The sequence below is a fragment of the Saccopteryx bilineata genome, chromosome 3 (assembly GCF_036850765.1).
Source record: "Saccopteryx bilineata isolate mSacBil1 chromosome 3, mSacBil1_pri_phased_curated, whole genome shotgun sequence".
Lineage (NCBI taxonomy): Eukaryota > Metazoa > Chordata > Mammalia > Chiroptera > Emballonuridae > Saccopteryx > Saccopteryx bilineata.
This window is the reverse complement of record NC_089492.1, coordinates 186,390,313-186,406,875: the sequence shown is the minus strand read 5'-3', so window position 1 is coordinate 186,406,875 and position 16,563 is coordinate 186,390,313. Positions and strand designations below refer to the sequence as shown.

General features: G+C 40.8%; 1 protein-coding gene and 1 long non-coding RNA gene across 2 annotated transcripts in view; one reads left to right on the top strand and one right to left on the bottom strand.

Moving 5' to 3' along the window:
* Positions 1 to 16,563, bottom strand: part of NEDD9 (neural precursor cell expressed, developmentally down-regulated 9) — a 217,754-nt gene that overhangs the window by 136,274 nt on the left and 64,917 nt on the right. The gene's annotated exons all lie outside the window — the stretch shown is intronic.
* On the top strand, positions 537 to 3,521 carry LOC136328947 (uncharacterized). Its single transcript, XR_010730114.1, has 3 exons — positions 537 to 585; positions 1,070 to 1,142; positions 3,331 to 3,521. It is a non-coding gene; the product is annotated as an uncharacterized lncRNA (long non-coding RNA).

The window sequence follows — 16,563 nt, the reverse complement described above, 5'->3', positions numbered from 1 at the left end:
GGCCACCATCAGGACCTGAAATAGAGGCCTCTTGAAACCAAACACTTGCTAGCTTATCTTCCATAGTAATTTCATTTCCCTAGGGCATGGAGCCTTGCTAGCTGGTGGTGGAGCCCTTCTGCCACACTGGGATCTGCACAGTTTATTTTGGTAGGTAACTAAGATAGAGACAGAACTAATTAAACCCTTCATAAAACAGTTCATAGCAGAGCAGAGTCAGATTTTTTTTTTTTGCTGCTCTCTGGCAGAAATAATTGTATTTTTCAGCCTTCTCTAGAGTGCCATCCAGGATTCTAACCAGGCTACCTATGAAAATTTCTTAGTTATGGTATATATTTTTTCCTTTTGTGTAAAAACAATAAATAAATACCAGTGATCTCATCAGACCATGAAAAAGAAGAATTTATTAGGAATTTAGTCCCTTAATGCATTGAACACACTTGAATTTGGCTCAATAGTCATGGCTTAATTTAACCAGTTTCAATGTTGTTGGCATATAGCTTTTCAAATGACTTTTTTTTGTTTGTTTGTTTTCAGAATAATCCCTGGAGGGGATTGGCTTTTAAACAAATTGGAAACTTTCAGGTATGTTTTAAAGATCTATAAAACAAGCCTTTCCTTTGTTTTAAATGGGTAAGGTTCAGGAAAAAGAACAAGATGAAAAAGACTATTATTTCATGTGCACATCTAAATGTACATCCTGGGGCTATAGCAACAAAATAATTCACATTTAAATTTTTCTACAAACAGCAAGATATTTCAAACTACAGCCAAAATCCTGACCAAGAAAAAGGGCATGGCAATAATCATGTAAGAAATGATGGTGAAAGTCAGAGTTATAGGGTCTTTAAACCATTTTGTACTTAGATAATGTCTTGCTGCGTGCATGGCCCCGATTCTTTTCCTGGTCTTTGCCAGTAAATTTTTAGGAAAGTCCTGGCAGAAGAGAGGACATTGTTTGCCACACCTTCCACTCCTATAGAGTTTTGGACACTGACCATTTACAGTGACTTTCATCTGCCTCCTTTACTTATCTGGTCTTACTTTTATATTTCTTCTTCTTTATTAGGTTCCGACTCATCTCTGCCAAGACCTTTAGGTTTCCTGAAGACCTTGCCTCCCAGACATGGTCCCTTGCCCAGGTAACTCAGCTTGCTGTTGTCCATGAGGAAAGAAATGTCTAACTACTCAGTCTCAGAGAATGGGATCACAATTAATCCACTGACTCAGGTCAGAAATAGAAAGGTTCCCCTTAGCACTTTTCTTTATTCTCACTCCCCATGTCTAAGCAGCCATGGGATCTGGTCATTTCTAGCTCCATAGGGTTTCCAGCTCCCTCTTTTGCCCCCATCTCTGTGTCTCAGTTGTCACTTTTAGTTCATTGTCCCTTCCATGGACTATTGGAATCATCTCCACTCTTTATTCTTAAGGCAGTGGGGAAGACTGAAAAGTTTTAACTGGGGAGAAACTTGTTCACATTTCCTTGTCATAAAATCACACTAAATCTAGTGTATGACTTGGAAAGTCTGAGGTAGTGGAGGTGGGAAGAAATCTATTACAACACTGTGCTAGAATCCAGATGAGAAAGGAGGAGGGCCCAGACTGAGCATGGAGGGAGACAGTGAAAGGAGAAGAAGTAGATATTTAGTAAGTAGAATGGATAGAGTATCATAACTAACTGGAATTAGAAGGTAAGGGAGATGGAGAGTTTGTAGTAAGTGTCTCCCAGGTAGAAGCTTGGGAGACTGGGTGCATGACAGTATCATTCTGAGAGAGAGAAAATTAAGAATTAAATGTGAGAAAATGATGAATTTAGTGTGACATGCTAAGCTCCAGTTTCTTCTAAGGAATGTCATGTGGGGAGAGAATCCATAAACAGTTTATCAATACATACGGGTCTGAGATTTAGAGAAAAGTGATTGTTGAAGGTACCATATTTCCTCATTGTTGGGCAGATAAAACGTATTATGCTCACTTTGTTAAAGATGGAGGCCGTCGCCCAGGTGATATTAATGTGTGTTGAGGATCATTGTAGCCTGGGGCTTGGTTTTGGGATTAAGCCTTTCCTACCCTTTTTGATGTGGGATGGTACAATCCAATCATGCCTCAGAGGGTGACTTTGTATTAGAGACTTCCCTGTTTTGTATATTGGATTAAGGGTTTGGATTTCTACACTATAAAATGGGGATGGAACGAGAGCTTGCGCTCTTGGTTCCTGAGATTATCATTAGAAGAGAGAGCAGAGGAGAGCAGAGAAAGGCCATGTGGAGGAGGCCAGGAGAAGCAGCCAAGATGGTGGAGTGCTGAGTGAGATGCCAGTTTGTGTAGAGTTTGTATTTGGGATAAGGAAAGAGATGGGGAACAGAGGTGAATAAGTCTGGTGAGCTAGAAACCTTTGATTCTAGGAAACTCGGATAAGTCAGTGGCTTTGTGAGCACTGAATGTGACTGGGTTTTGGAGCCCAGTGTGTATTTTTTACTTGCCCGCCGGGTGCAAGCTAGAATTAAGACTATGGCCCATCAGTTTTTGGCTCCGCTGTTTCTTTGCCAACTGTCCGAATCCAATGCGAACCTGCATAGGCCAGAAGGCTGCTTTGATAGTGGCCCTGGCTGTGGCCACTGGCCTTACACTCATGTATAAGACACACCTTTTTTTTCCTCCCATTTTACTTATTCATTTTAGAGAGGAGAAGAGAATGAGTGAGAGAGAGAGAAAAGGGGGCATAGGAACAGGAAGCATCAACTCCCATATGTGCCTTGATCAGGTAAGCCCAGGTTTTCAAACCAGCAACCTCAACGTTCCAGGTCAATGCTTTATCCACTGCACCACCACAGGTCAGGCAAGAAAATAAATTCCAATGGAATGACGGGAACAGAAGCCAAATGCCACTGTTTGAACAGTCAATGAATAATTTCAGACATTAAGTGTAGACTTCTCTTTTCTAAAACCTTACTGTACAGAAAAAAATAGATAAGTGGGAAACAGGAGTGCTAACATGAGAGATTATGGTCTTAGTCCAACCCAATAGTGGCCAGTGCATAGAGAATAGAAAGACACTTTCAATGGGCATTTTATGTATCGAATTGACTGGGTTATGGGATACCCAGATACTTGATCAAATGCTATTCTGGGTGTTCCTGTAAGAGTGTTTTTGGATGAGATTAACATTTAAATAAACAGACCAAGTAAATAAGATTGCCCTCCCTAATGTTGGTAGGCCTTATCCAATCAGTCAAAGGACTGAATAAAACAAAAAGGCTGACTCCTCCTGAGTAAGAGTGAATTCCTCCTGCCTAAATGTCCAAAGACATTGTCTGTTCTTGCTTTTAGACTCAAGAGAGACATTGGCTCTTCCTGGTCCTGCTAACTTCAGAACTGTTTCAGATGACACCGGTGGTTCTCCTGGTTCTCGGGCCTTCAGACTTGGACTGGAATGAGATCATTGGCTCTTTCAGATCTCCAGCTTGCCAGTTAACTCTGTAGATCTTAGGACTTGCCATCTCCATAATGGCATAAGTCACCATTTCTTTATAATAAACCATATATATGCTATTGCTTCTGTTTCTATGGAGAACCCCAATACAACACAGAATGGAAAAGAAAAGAAGAAAATAGCAAATAAATAAGGGAAGGAGAGTGGAAAAATGTGTGGGGTGAATGAGATCCCTGAGAGCTACGTGCTGTGGACATGTAGGGAGAGGGCGGGTGACTGTTGAGCTGTCTGTAATCTCTGATGACATGGGTGACTCATTCATGTTACATAATGAGAATTAGCCTTCAGACGCTGCTGTCATGGAGTTTCTTGTCTTTCAGAACAGGACTTCCTAGGTTGGTTTGTTTTCTTGTTACTTAGAACCTGTTGCTAGCATAAGGTCATACTTAGAAAACAGAATCTTCAATAAGATTACTCAGAGACTTGGCTGCTTTCCTTCTGGCCATTTTGTCCTTAGGTTGGAAAAAACCCTCACTTTTCTAAATAACATTATGCATCACTTTGAAATATGTCCTATAGACCAGCCCTGAAATCTATGGGGTTTTGGGGGATACTCACAAAAAACAAACTTTTGTTTTAAAATATGTAAAAAAAAATTGTTTTACTGTAAAAAGCTTCTTTGATAAGATTTTAGAAAACTACCATGAATAGAAACAAAAGTAGAGGTGAGAATCTGTCCAGCTCTTACCTAATTCATTTCTGTCACAGTGATGTGAAAACTGCAGAAACCTCTAGAGTGAATTAAACAAGAGATTTATTGGGCACTTAGAATTCATTTAGTTTCTGCTCTACTTTTTAGAATTCTTTGTATTAGAATTTTAAAGTGAAAAAGATAAGCCATCTTATTTGTGAAGGAAGCAGATGCAATTAGGAATATCTGCCCAGCTCAATGAGATCCTCCTGGTTTTCTGCTTATGCAGAGAGGTAGGTCCCAGATTTCAGTTTGGACAATGTGATCATACTTTATCATTTGACAACTGCCTGGACCTGTGGTGGGCTGCCTGACCCAAATTAAGAGTCCTTTGCATACACACTATGTCATGCATGCGGCCCCTTCCCAAGTGTGAATGTGGGAGTATGGCTGCGTTTCTGCCTCTGATGCCATGAACTATATCCTTGCCTTACAATGACCACCACCCTTTCTTCTTTCATTTTCTTTCTACCCCTTATTCTGCCCCTCACCAAACTGAGGTGAATTGTATTTTATTACTTACAACCAAGACTACTAACTTATTGTTATAATAAAATTATAAAAAATTCCCTCCTTGGCTTGTATAAAAAACTGAGGCTTGGGGAGAGAAGATGGCAGCAGAGTAGGCGGATGCACAGACACCCAGCTCTCAACACCAAACTGGAATACCAAATCAATTTAGAAAAAATCAGCAATGAAAAAACCAACACTGAAACTGCAAGAACAGCTCTCAAAAACCAAGGAGCAAAGAGGAAGCCACAATAATCTGGTAAGGAGTGCCTGGAATCTCCTCTTGCTTACAGGAAGGGAAGAAGGGGGGTGAGGCTGAGAGCCCAGAGAGGATTCACAGAGGAAAAAGAGCAGAAACTACTGCTCACAGCCACTTACCTGGCGACCAGGGAGCAAGGTGGGTTGAAAAGACCAGCTTATCTCCCAAGTGGAAAAGACAGGGAGAGGGACAGACTGTGAGGGGCTAAGGTAATGCAAGAAACAAAATAAAAAAGCTGACTCATTCTTGCTGGAGGGCGGCCATAGCTGGGGGAGGGACTGAACCTTTCACAAAACAGAGCTGAAGTGCTTCCGGATCAGAGATCTCCGGACATCTATCCAGCTCCAATCAGCACAACAAGACACAGCTGAAAACAAGAAGTGGGGAGGAGGGGGCAGTAACTCAGGTCTCCATGGAGATCTGAGATACACCTCCCCATACTGAAGCTGAGAGAAAAAAACCCTGCCCCCCAGTGAGATTAGTTGGAGAAGAGACCTTCAGCGTCTCAGGTTACACCCACAGCATTCCTGGATACAGTTTCAAGGAAGCCCCCTGCTGAGATCAGTTAACAAGAACTATCACCTGTTAAGAAAAACAAACAAATCAAGACTTCAAAGCTGGCCCAAATCCGAAAGTGGATTACAAATAATAGCTGATGACCAACCCACGAAGACCTAAAAATAACACAACTGAAAACTGGAGGCAGACAACACCAAGCCTAGACTCAATCAACGCTACAATAAAAAAAAAAAGAGAAGAAGATGAGAAACAAAGAGTGCAATCCAAATGAAACCACAAGAGACACTTTCGAGAGATGAACTGAGTGATATGGAAATAATCAAACCTTCCAGATGCGGAGTTCAAAATAATGATTGTAGGATGCTTAGGGATCTTAGAACAAACAATGGAGGGGGAGTTTGAAAACCTAAATAAAGAAATAGCAAGTATAAAAAAGAATCAGTTGGAGACGACAAATACAATATCAGAAATAAAGACCACAATGGAAGGAATTAAAAACAGGATAGATAGAGCAGAGGATCGAATCAGCGAGTTAGAAGACAACTGGAATGAAGGCATGAAAGCAGAGAAGAAAAGAGAAAAAAGACTAAAAAAGTCAGAGGAAACTCTTAGAGAGCTCTGTGACAACATGAAGAGAAACAACATCCGCATCATAGGGGTTCCTGAAGAAGAAGAAAAAGAACAAGGGATAGAGACTTTGTTCAATCATATCTTAGCTGAAAACTTCCCTAAATTAATGCAAGAGAAACTCTCACAAATCCAAGAAGCACAGAGGACTCCATTAAAGAGAAACCCAAAGAAACCTACACCAAGACACATCATAATTAAAATACCAAAGCTAAGTGATAAAGAGAAAATATTAAAAGCTGCAAGAGAAAAAAAGTTATCACCTACAAAGGAGCCCCAATAAGGATGACATCTGACTTCTCAACAGAAACACTTGAGGCCAGAAGGGAATGGCAAGAAATATTCAAAGTAATGCAGAACAAGAACCTACAACCAAGACTACTTTATCCAGCAAGGCTATCATTTAAAATTGAAGGAGAAATAAAAAGCTTCCCAGACAAAAAACAACTCAAGGAATTCATTACACCAAACCAATGCTGCAGGAAATATTAAGGGGCCTGGTATAAACATATCAAAGTGGGAAAAAATACAATAAGAAAAGGAATACACCTTTAAAGAAGAAAATGCAATAAACAACTACATATCAATAATAACCTTAAATGTAAATGGATTAAATGATCCAATCAAAAGACATAGGGTAGCTGCGTGGATAAGAAAACAGGACCCATACATATGTTGTCTACAAGAGACACACCTTAGAACAAAGACACACACAGATTGAAGGTAAAAGGATGGAAAAAAATGTTTCATGCAAACGGAAATGAAAAAAAAGCTGGGGTAGCAATACTTATATCAGACAAATTGGACTTTAAAACAAAGGATATAGTAAGAGATAAAGAAGGCCACTAACATAATGATAAAGGGGAGTAATCCAACAGGAAGATATAACTATTATAAATATCTATGCACCTAATTATAGGAGCACCCAAATATATAAAACAGATTTTGATGGATTTAAAGGGCGAGATCAACAGCAATACCATAATAGTAGGGGATTTCAATACCCCACTAACATCACTAGATAGATCCTCAAGAAAGAAAATTAACAAAGAAACAGCAGAATTATTTGAAACACTAGATCAACTCGATTTAATAGATATCTTCAGAACCTTTCACCCTAAAGCAGCAGAATATACATTCTTTTCAAGTGCTCATGGTACATTCTCTAGGATAGACCACATGTTAGGGCACAAAAGTGCTCTCAACAAATTTAAGAAGACTGAAATCATATCAAGCACTTTCTCCGATCACAACAGCATGAAACTAGAAATGAATCACAGCAGAAAAGCTCAAAAATTCTCAAACACATGGAAACTAAATAGCAGGGTGTTAAATAATGAATGGATTAAGAATGAGATCAAAGAAGAAATAAAGAAATTCCTAGAAACGAATGACAATGAGCATACAACAACTCAAAATTTATGGGACACAGCAAAAGCAGTGCTGAGAGGGAAGTTCATAGCACTACAGGCACACTTTCAGAAGCTAGAAAAAAGCTCAAATAAACAACTTAACCCTGCATCTAAAAGAATTAGAAAAAAGAACAGCAAGTAAAGCCCAAATGTAGTAGAAGGAAGGAAATAATAAAGATCAGAGCAGAAATAAATGACATAGAGGCTAAAGAAACAATACAGAGGATCAATGAAACTAGGAGCTGGTTCTTTGAAAAAGGTAAACAAGATTGATGCACCTTTAAGTAGACTCACCAAGAAAAAGAGAGAGAGGACTCAAATAAATAAAATTAGAAATGAGAGAGGAGAAATAACAACTGACACAACAGAAATACAAAATATTGTAAGAAAATACTATGAAGAACTGTATGCCAAAAAACTAGACAACCTAGATGAAATGGACAAATTCTTGAAACGTACAATCTTCCAAAAATCAATCTGGAAGAATCAGGAAAAACTAACAGACCAGATTACACCAAAGGAGATCGAAACAGTTATCAAAAAACTCCCAACAAAGAAAAGTCCAGGGGCCCGATGGCTTCACAACGGAATTCTACCAAATATTCAAAGAAGAACTAATCCTATCCTTCTCAAACTATTTCAAAAAATTCAAGAGGAAGGAAGACTTCCAACTCCTTTATGAGGTGAGCATAATTCTGATTCCAAAACCAGGGCAAAGACCAACACAAAGAAAGAAAATTATAGGCCAATATCTCTGATGAATATAGATGCTAAAAATCCTCAACAAAATATTAGCAAACCGATCCAACAATATATGAAAAAATCATACACCATGATCAAGTGGGATTTATTCTGGGGAGGCAAGGCTGGTACAATATTCGTAAATCAATCAATGTGATTCATCACATAAACAAAAGAAGGAGAAAAACCATATGATAATTTCAATAGATGCAGAAAAAGCATTTGATAAAATCCAGCACCCATTCATGATCAAAACTCTCCAGCAAAGTGGGAATACAGGAACATACCTCAACATGATAAAAGCCATCTATGAGAAACCCACAGCCAACATCATACTAAATGGGCAAAATTAAAAGCAATACCCTTAGATCAGGAACAAGGCATGGGGTGCCCCCTTTCACCACTCTTATTTAACATAGTCCTGGAAGTCCTGAGCCACAGCAATCAGACAAGAAGAAGAAATAAAAGGCATTCAAGTTGGAAAAGAAGAAGTAAAACTATCATTATTTGCAGATGATATGATATTGTATATAGAAAACCCTAAAGTCTCAAGTCAAAAACTACTGGACCTGATAAATAAATTCAGCAAAGTGGCAGGATATAAAATCAATACTCAGAAATCAGAAGCATTTTTATACACCAACAATGAACAGTCAGAAAGAGAAATTAAGGAAACAATCCCCTTCACAATTACAACCAAAAAAATAAAGTACCTAGGAGTAAACTTAACAAGGAGACTAAAGACTTGTACTCGGAAAATTACAAAACATTGATAAAAGAAATCAAGGAAGATACTAACAAGTGGAAGCATATACCGTGCTCATGGTTAGGAAGAATAAACATCATTAAAATGTCTATATTACCCAAAGCAATTTATAAATTCAATGCAATACCAATTAAAATACCAATGACATACTTCAAAGATATAGAACACATATTCCAAAAATTTATATGGAACCAAAAAAGGACACGAATAGCCTCAGCAATCTTAAAAAAGAAGAATAAAGTGGGAGGTATCACACTTCCTGATATCAAGTTATACTACAAGGCCATTGTACTCAAAACAGCCTGGTACTGGCATAAGAACAGGCATATAGATCAATGGAATAGAAACAGAGAACCCAGAATAAACCCACAGCTTCTATGGACAACTGATATTTGACAAAGGAGGTAAGGAAATACAATGGAGTAAAGACAGCCTCTTTAACAAATGGTGTTGGGAAAATTGGACAGCTACCTGCAAAAAAATGAAACTAGATCACCAGCTTACACACTCACAAAAATAAACTCAAAATGGATAAAAGACTTGAATGTAGGCCGTGAAACCATAAGCATCTTAGAAGAAACATAGGCAGTAAGCTCTCCGACATCTCTCGAGCAATATATTTGCTGATTTATCTCCACGGGAAGTGAATAAAAGACAGGATAAACAAATGGGACTATATCAAACTAAAAAGCTTTTGCACAGCTAAAGACAATAAGAACAGAATAAAAAGACAAACTACACAATGGGAGAAACATATTTGACAATACAGTCTGATAAGGGGTTAATAACCAAAATTTATAAAGAACTTGTAAAACTCAACACCAGGAAGACAAACATCCAATCAAAAAATGGGCAAAAGAGATGAATAGACACTTCTCCAAAGAGGACATACAGATGGCCAATAGGCATATGAAAAAATGCTCAACATCACTAATCATTAGAGAAATGCAAATTAAAACCACAATGAGATATCACCTTACACCAGCCAGAATGGCGCTTATCAACAAAACAACACAGAATAAGTGCTGGCGAGGATGTGGAGAAAAGGGGACCCTCCTGCACTGCTGGTGGGAATGCAGACTGGTGCAGCCACTGTGGAAAACAGTATGGAGATTCCTCAAAAAGCTGAAAATCGAACTGCCTTTTGACCCAGCTATCCCACTTTTAGGAATATACCCCAAGGACACCATAGAACGGCTCGAAAAGGAGAAATGCACCCGCATGTTTGTGGCAGCATTGTTCACAATAGCGAAGATCTGGAAACAGCCCAAGTGTCCGTCAGAGGACGAGTGGATTAAAAAACTTTGGTACATATATACTATGGAATACTACTCAGCCATAAGAAATGATGACATCGGATCATTTACAATAACATGGATGGACCTTGATAACATTATACGGAGTGAAATAAGTAAATCAGAAAAAAACTGAGATGAATCCATACATAGAAGGGACATAAAAACGAGACTCAGAGACATGAACAAGAATGTGATGGCAACAGGGGCGGGGGGGTTGGGGGGGGGGGGGGGGGGGGGTGAAGAAGGAGAGAGGGGTTAGGGGGAGGGGAGGGGCACAAAAAAACCAGATAGAAGGTGACAGAAGATAATTTAACTTTGCGGGAGGGGTATACAGCACAATCAAATGGCAAAATAATCTAGAGATATTTTCTCTCAACATATGTACCCTGATTTATCAATGTCACTGCATTAAATTTAATAATAAAAAAAAAGAATAGTTTAAATATAACAAAAAAAAAAAACTGAGGCTTAAGAATTTCAATGGAAGCAGCCATGGACAGTGCACTGAGGAACCCAGTGTCTTAATTAAACAACTGCCCCTGTTCTCTAACTCCTTCCTTATCCCCAGAAAGCCTCAGGGACCAATCCCATCAAAGACTGCCACAGCCTTTCACACTGTTGGCGAAAGCATGGTCAGTGCAATGTTTGTGACAGACCATTTGTCCGAACCTATCAGAACTACATATGTAGTCTGTAGATTGGCAGGGGCATTTGCAGGACTTTATGCTACAGATATATTTGGACAGGTGCAAACAGATACCTTGTGAGGTTGCTTGGTAAAACATTGTTGTAAAATATCAGAAACAACCTACATTTCTATTAATATAGAATTGGTCAAATAGATTGTGGAAATCCATACAATTAGAGTACTATGTATGTAAAAAAGAATGAAAGAATGAGGCCCTGGCCGGTTGGCTCAGTGGTAGAGCGTCAGCCTGGTGTGCGGGAGTCCCGGGTTCGATTCCTGGCCAGGGCACACAGGGAAGAGTCGCCATCCTGCCTTCTCCACCCCTCTCCTTCCTCTCTGTCTCTCTCTTTCCCTCCCACAGCCAAGGCTCCATTGGAGCAAAGTTGGCCCGGGCGCTGAGGATCTCTGTGGCCTCTGCCTCAGGTGCTAGAATGGCTCTGGTTGCAACAGAGTGATGCCCCAGATGGGTACAGCATCGCCCCCTGAACGTGCCAGGTGGATCCCGGTCGGGCGCATGTGGGAGTCTGTCTGACTGCCTCCCCCTTTCCAACTTCAGGAAAAAAATACAAAACAAAACAAAAAAAAAGAATGAGTAATGTCTTTATATATGGAAAGATCTCCAAAATATGATGGTAAGTGAAAAGAACAAAGTACAGAAGAGCGGGGTTTGTAGGCTGTCATTTGGGGGGATAATAATACCTATTCAAATTTGCTAATATGTACATTGAAAAAAAACTCTGGAGAAAGAAACAAATTAATACCAGTAGTTTACTTGTGGGTATACGTGTGGGTGGCAGGGTTGAGGGTAGGGTGTGGGTAGTGTAGAATATAGGAATGGGAAAGAGACTTTAATTTTATATCTTTTAAGGTTTTAAACAAAGTTATACTGTATGTTGTCAACTATTCAAAAAAAGGTAGGGGCAGAGAGGAAGACTGAGTGGGGAAGAGGAAGGAAGAATTTGGAGGAGGAGGAGAGAAAGAAGAGTGAGGGAGAGAAAGAGGAAGGAAAGATGGAAGGTTGGAAGGGAAGAAGGAGGAAGGGAGGGAGAGAGGGAGAGAGAAGTCAATGGCTACCAACAAAATTGGTACCTTTGTTTTATCAGAATCTGTTGGTTATTCCCTGTAAAGAAAATATTTGAAATTACTTTCTTTTGAGCAGAAGAAACATCAACACTGGTGAACAAGGCACAGTCAGGCCCATTGCATCGTGTCTTAATTGTCCTTGAGTGGCAGGAATCACAGCAAAACTAGAATCACTTTCAGTGCCAGCTATGTCCACCTCGACCAAAGATAAATTTCTCCTTCACGGAGTTTGGATGGGACCCCAAACTCCATGAAGCATTATAGGAATAGACTGAAAATTCCTTCCCTGTGGATAAAGTCTATTATTTCTCAATTCCTCAATGGAAAACATGCTTATATTTTTACCATGTCTTAAAGAGAGAAAACAGTGCCTCAAAACACATACTAAGATAAATAACCTTAAATTGCTATTTTTTTTGAAATGGATTTTCCCAGAGAAGTGGATTCCTCATCCTCATCCCAGTAATAGGGCCTGAAGAGATGACTTATGTGTTTACTTGGGTCTGCCCCAAGTAGTGCTGGCAGATAAAATTTGTATACTAAAATATATATACTAAAACCAATATCAAAAATTATTCAGTGTTTGTCTAAAATCCAAACATTTCTGTGTGTCTTGTTTTTTATTTTGTTAAATCCATCAACCCAGGCCCCAAGAACCAACCTAGTGGAGTGGAAGCTCTGGCAGTCAAGGGTTTAGTCACAAGTGGGATGGCCCATATGCCTCTGTCATTCTGAGAAGATGACAACCAAACACCCCCTTCTCCAAGAGTCAGTCAGAGACCTTGACACAGATTCCAAGCCTAACAACCACTGCTGACTTCTCTGCCACCCTCAATTCTATCTAACAGTGAGTGAAGACCGTCCAGTCTCCCACTACAGCTCCAGGTCCCATGGAGAACACGAGTGCTCCCTTCAGGAGAAAGGTGAGTTTATTGCCTTACTGTCAGAAGGACAATTGTTTGACTTTGTGTTTCTAATAGGAAATATGGATTTATGCCTCTCTTCTAAATTTTCTCACCTGACATGCCCACATTTGTGACCTAAAAGGACAGTATGATAGTATCTTAAATTGAGTTGAGAAATTCCCTTCTAATAATCAGAATATGGACTGAGGCAGCCCCTTCCAGGTGTCAAAGTAGTGGGCAAGCCTTGAATGTGGCAGTCCCTCAGGGAGCACAGAATGAGTGAGAACAAAGAGACACGGCCCACTGTGACAGCTGTGTCTTCTGAATGGAGGTATGTCAGGATACTTCTAATGAAACACTGCCCCCCACAGCAGAGAACATCTTTCTAGTCCTGAGGTGACCTGCTCAGTGTTCTGTGACTCCCATTAGAGAGAGGGAGCCAGACTGTCCTAGAGATGTCAGCTCCCTCTTTGCCCTCCCTGATTCAAGACCCCAGTCATGCTCCTGAAACACATTCATCATTCCTGCTCCCTCACAGGGCACAATCTCACACATAAGAAGATCTCTTGCTTTTGGGTTACATGCAGTCAACACAAGTGGCTGGTTTTGTGGTTACAACCACACACAATGACAATGACATAATGACAGTGAACATGTTTCTCAGCACCCCATCTCCCAGGGACAGGGGAGATGTATAGATCCCACTAATGTTAGGCTTATCTTCTCTGAACCTCAGTCCTTCCAGGTTCCAGCTGGTGAGTCCATGGTCTACTTCCTGAATGGTTTACATAAGATTGGAAGCACACATATGAATAGCATTTGGCTTTTCTGGAAAAGATGGGCTCATTGAAGAGCAATGCAGACAATGGCTGTTCTAGATCAAGGCCACAGGAGAGAAATCAGCTCTTTCCTGAAGCTGCAGCTCACCAAATAAAAGCCAAGGTCACCAGCAAGCAGCAAAGGTTTGAACAGAGAAAAGCAACCACTGAAGTCAAGAGTCAGAGACACTTAATTCTCTGCACCCTGTGTGGTTGAGTAGCTGGTGATGTTACATTACAGAGATGGATTGCAAAGTGGGGTGAACCCAGTGAGGTTTGTAGGGCAGACATACAATTGCTTGCAAGCAAGTTGCAGGCACAATGAGCAATGTTTTGAGTTTCTTTACAGGTTTTCTCTTTGGTCTCTCAGGGGACCTGAGAGAAATTCAAGTCTGAAACTCAAACCTACCTTGGCCATTATTTTCTCTTAAACTAGATCTAAACCTCAAGAGATCTTCTGGAGCATTCACCTAATTCTAATGTGAACTGAGCCTTCCAAATACTATTATGTTTTGCTGATGTTTTTCACTGGAAATGTATCATACCAAGATATCTTGGACCCCTCACTTTTCTAGCTTATATAGAAGCTAATGTGAGCAGACATCAAGCTTCTGACTGATTCAGGTTTTTTTGTGGTCTAGCCAGTGTAAGCAAAGTTTCCAGGAAAAGTCTCCAGGGAAGGTCAGGTGTTTCTGAAAGTCTCTGTGGGCATCAAATGCAATGTTACTAGGCTGATTCCTGTAACTAAACTGAGCTGATGAAAGCGTTCTGGGATTTGCGGCAGGTAGGCAACAGTGGCCTGGGTCCTGGCACCCGAGGCCTGAGCTGGGGGAACTTGCTAGCCATTCAGTGCTGCTTGGCTGCACAGAAGCAGGTGAGGTCCAGGGGCATCCAATGGGGACTAGATTTTTGGACCCAGTAACTCCAGTCAGATACCGGGCGAGCCTGCAGGATGTGAAAGGGAGCCTGACGTGCTTTCAACCTCTCCCAATCATTCTCTCTACTTGTCTCTCCCCTTAACCCATCTTCCCCACAGCACACCAGACATCCTAGCATCATGGGGCAGGATGGAGTTCAGTGTTTCTCAGGTGCAACCCACAGACCACCTGCCTCAGAGTAACTGGAAACGCTTGCTTACAATCCCAATTTGAGGGTCTGCTCTGGACTTATCTACTGAGACTCTGTGGGTGGTGATGGGGTGGAGGGGTGAGGGCTTGGGAACCTGCATTGTCTGCCTCCAGGTGGTCCTGACATGCATTTAAGTTGAGAAGCATTGGTAGAAGTGAGAAAGTCTTAGATTAGTAGCCAAAAACCCAGAGTTTGAATCCAGTTACTTCTTGAGTGGTCCTGGGCAGGTTATTTATTAAATAACCTGTAAACCCGGATATGCTCTTTTATAGGGATTATTATTTTTTCTTTCTGAGAATTAAATGAGATAAGACATATGACAAGGCTGGGAAACACTGAGTTCTTGCTAGACATCAGAACCTAGTACTGTAATATCGAAAAGGGATGGTGAGTTAACAAAATCTTTGTAGGCCTCAAGATCTATATATTTTGCAGCAATTTTCAAAGGCTCATATAATTATTTTGGATGAACACTGAGCAAGGAGACTTAGTCAACAGTAGCTTTACTGCCCACTAAGGCCTTACAAACATACCAAGGAGTGGGGCATATAGGCTAGCAGGAAGACGAAGTGATAGAAAGAGACATGTTCAGAAAAGCTGACAAGGTATAAAAAGTGGGATAAGTCTAGATAAGAGCACATGGTGAAAGTGGCATCTTCTCCAGGTGGGTTCCTTGGCAGAGATCCTCATTCTATAAGTCACTGATGGCCATTATGTCCCCTAGAGGACACTGAGCATTGTCTGGAGACATTTTTGATGGTCACAGTGGGGTGTGGGGGTTGCTACTGGCATCTAGTCGGCAGAGGTCAGGATGCTGCTAAAATCCTCCAGCTCAGGGGACCATTTCCCACAACAAAGCACTGTCTGGCTCAATCCTTCCAGTGCCCAGGTTGAGAAACCCCATGCTCAGTTTACACAGAATTGAGTCAAGAGTGCTGGAAGGAGGCTCCCAGGAGGTTAAGTGCCTCTGATGGCTGCAACATCTAACTGGTGAACCACGGGACCCAGAGTGCTGCAGGCTGGTTCCCACTCAGCACTTCCCATGGCATGTGTTCAACAGAGCCACTTTTCTGCTGGTTTGAAGCGATTGGGAAAAGGATTCTCCAGACCGTTGGAAAAGCAAAGGTGCTGGTCTCTGCAGGAGAGGAAGGAGGCTGACTCACTCCTGGCAAAGGTCTTGTTTTCTGCCAAGAGGGAAGAGCAGTGAGAGGGAACTAGGAGGCTGTGCTGTCCAACAGGGCTTTCCATTGAAGGAGCCAAGTCCAGGCCTGTGGAATGGATTGCACAGGTGTAGAAGGACTCTGGAGGGCACTCAGGATTGCAACCAGACCCATGCAGTCACTGGTTTAGGATAACCCATTATTATATTGTTCTAATCAGGAGCCAAAGGCCCCAGAGCTCAGGCAGTCTGGACTTGGAGTTGCTATTTACAGCCACCCGAACTTTGTGGAAGATTAAGTTGTAAAAACATGAAAAAATGAAATCAGATAGAAGGAAAAGTTTTGAGAACCATTTACCATGTTGATGCAGTTTTAGGCAAAAAGAAAAAAGAATCCTTTATATTTTAATACACCTGTGAGTCTTCCTTAAAGTAAACCAAAGAGTTCTGGTATCATTTTTGAAAA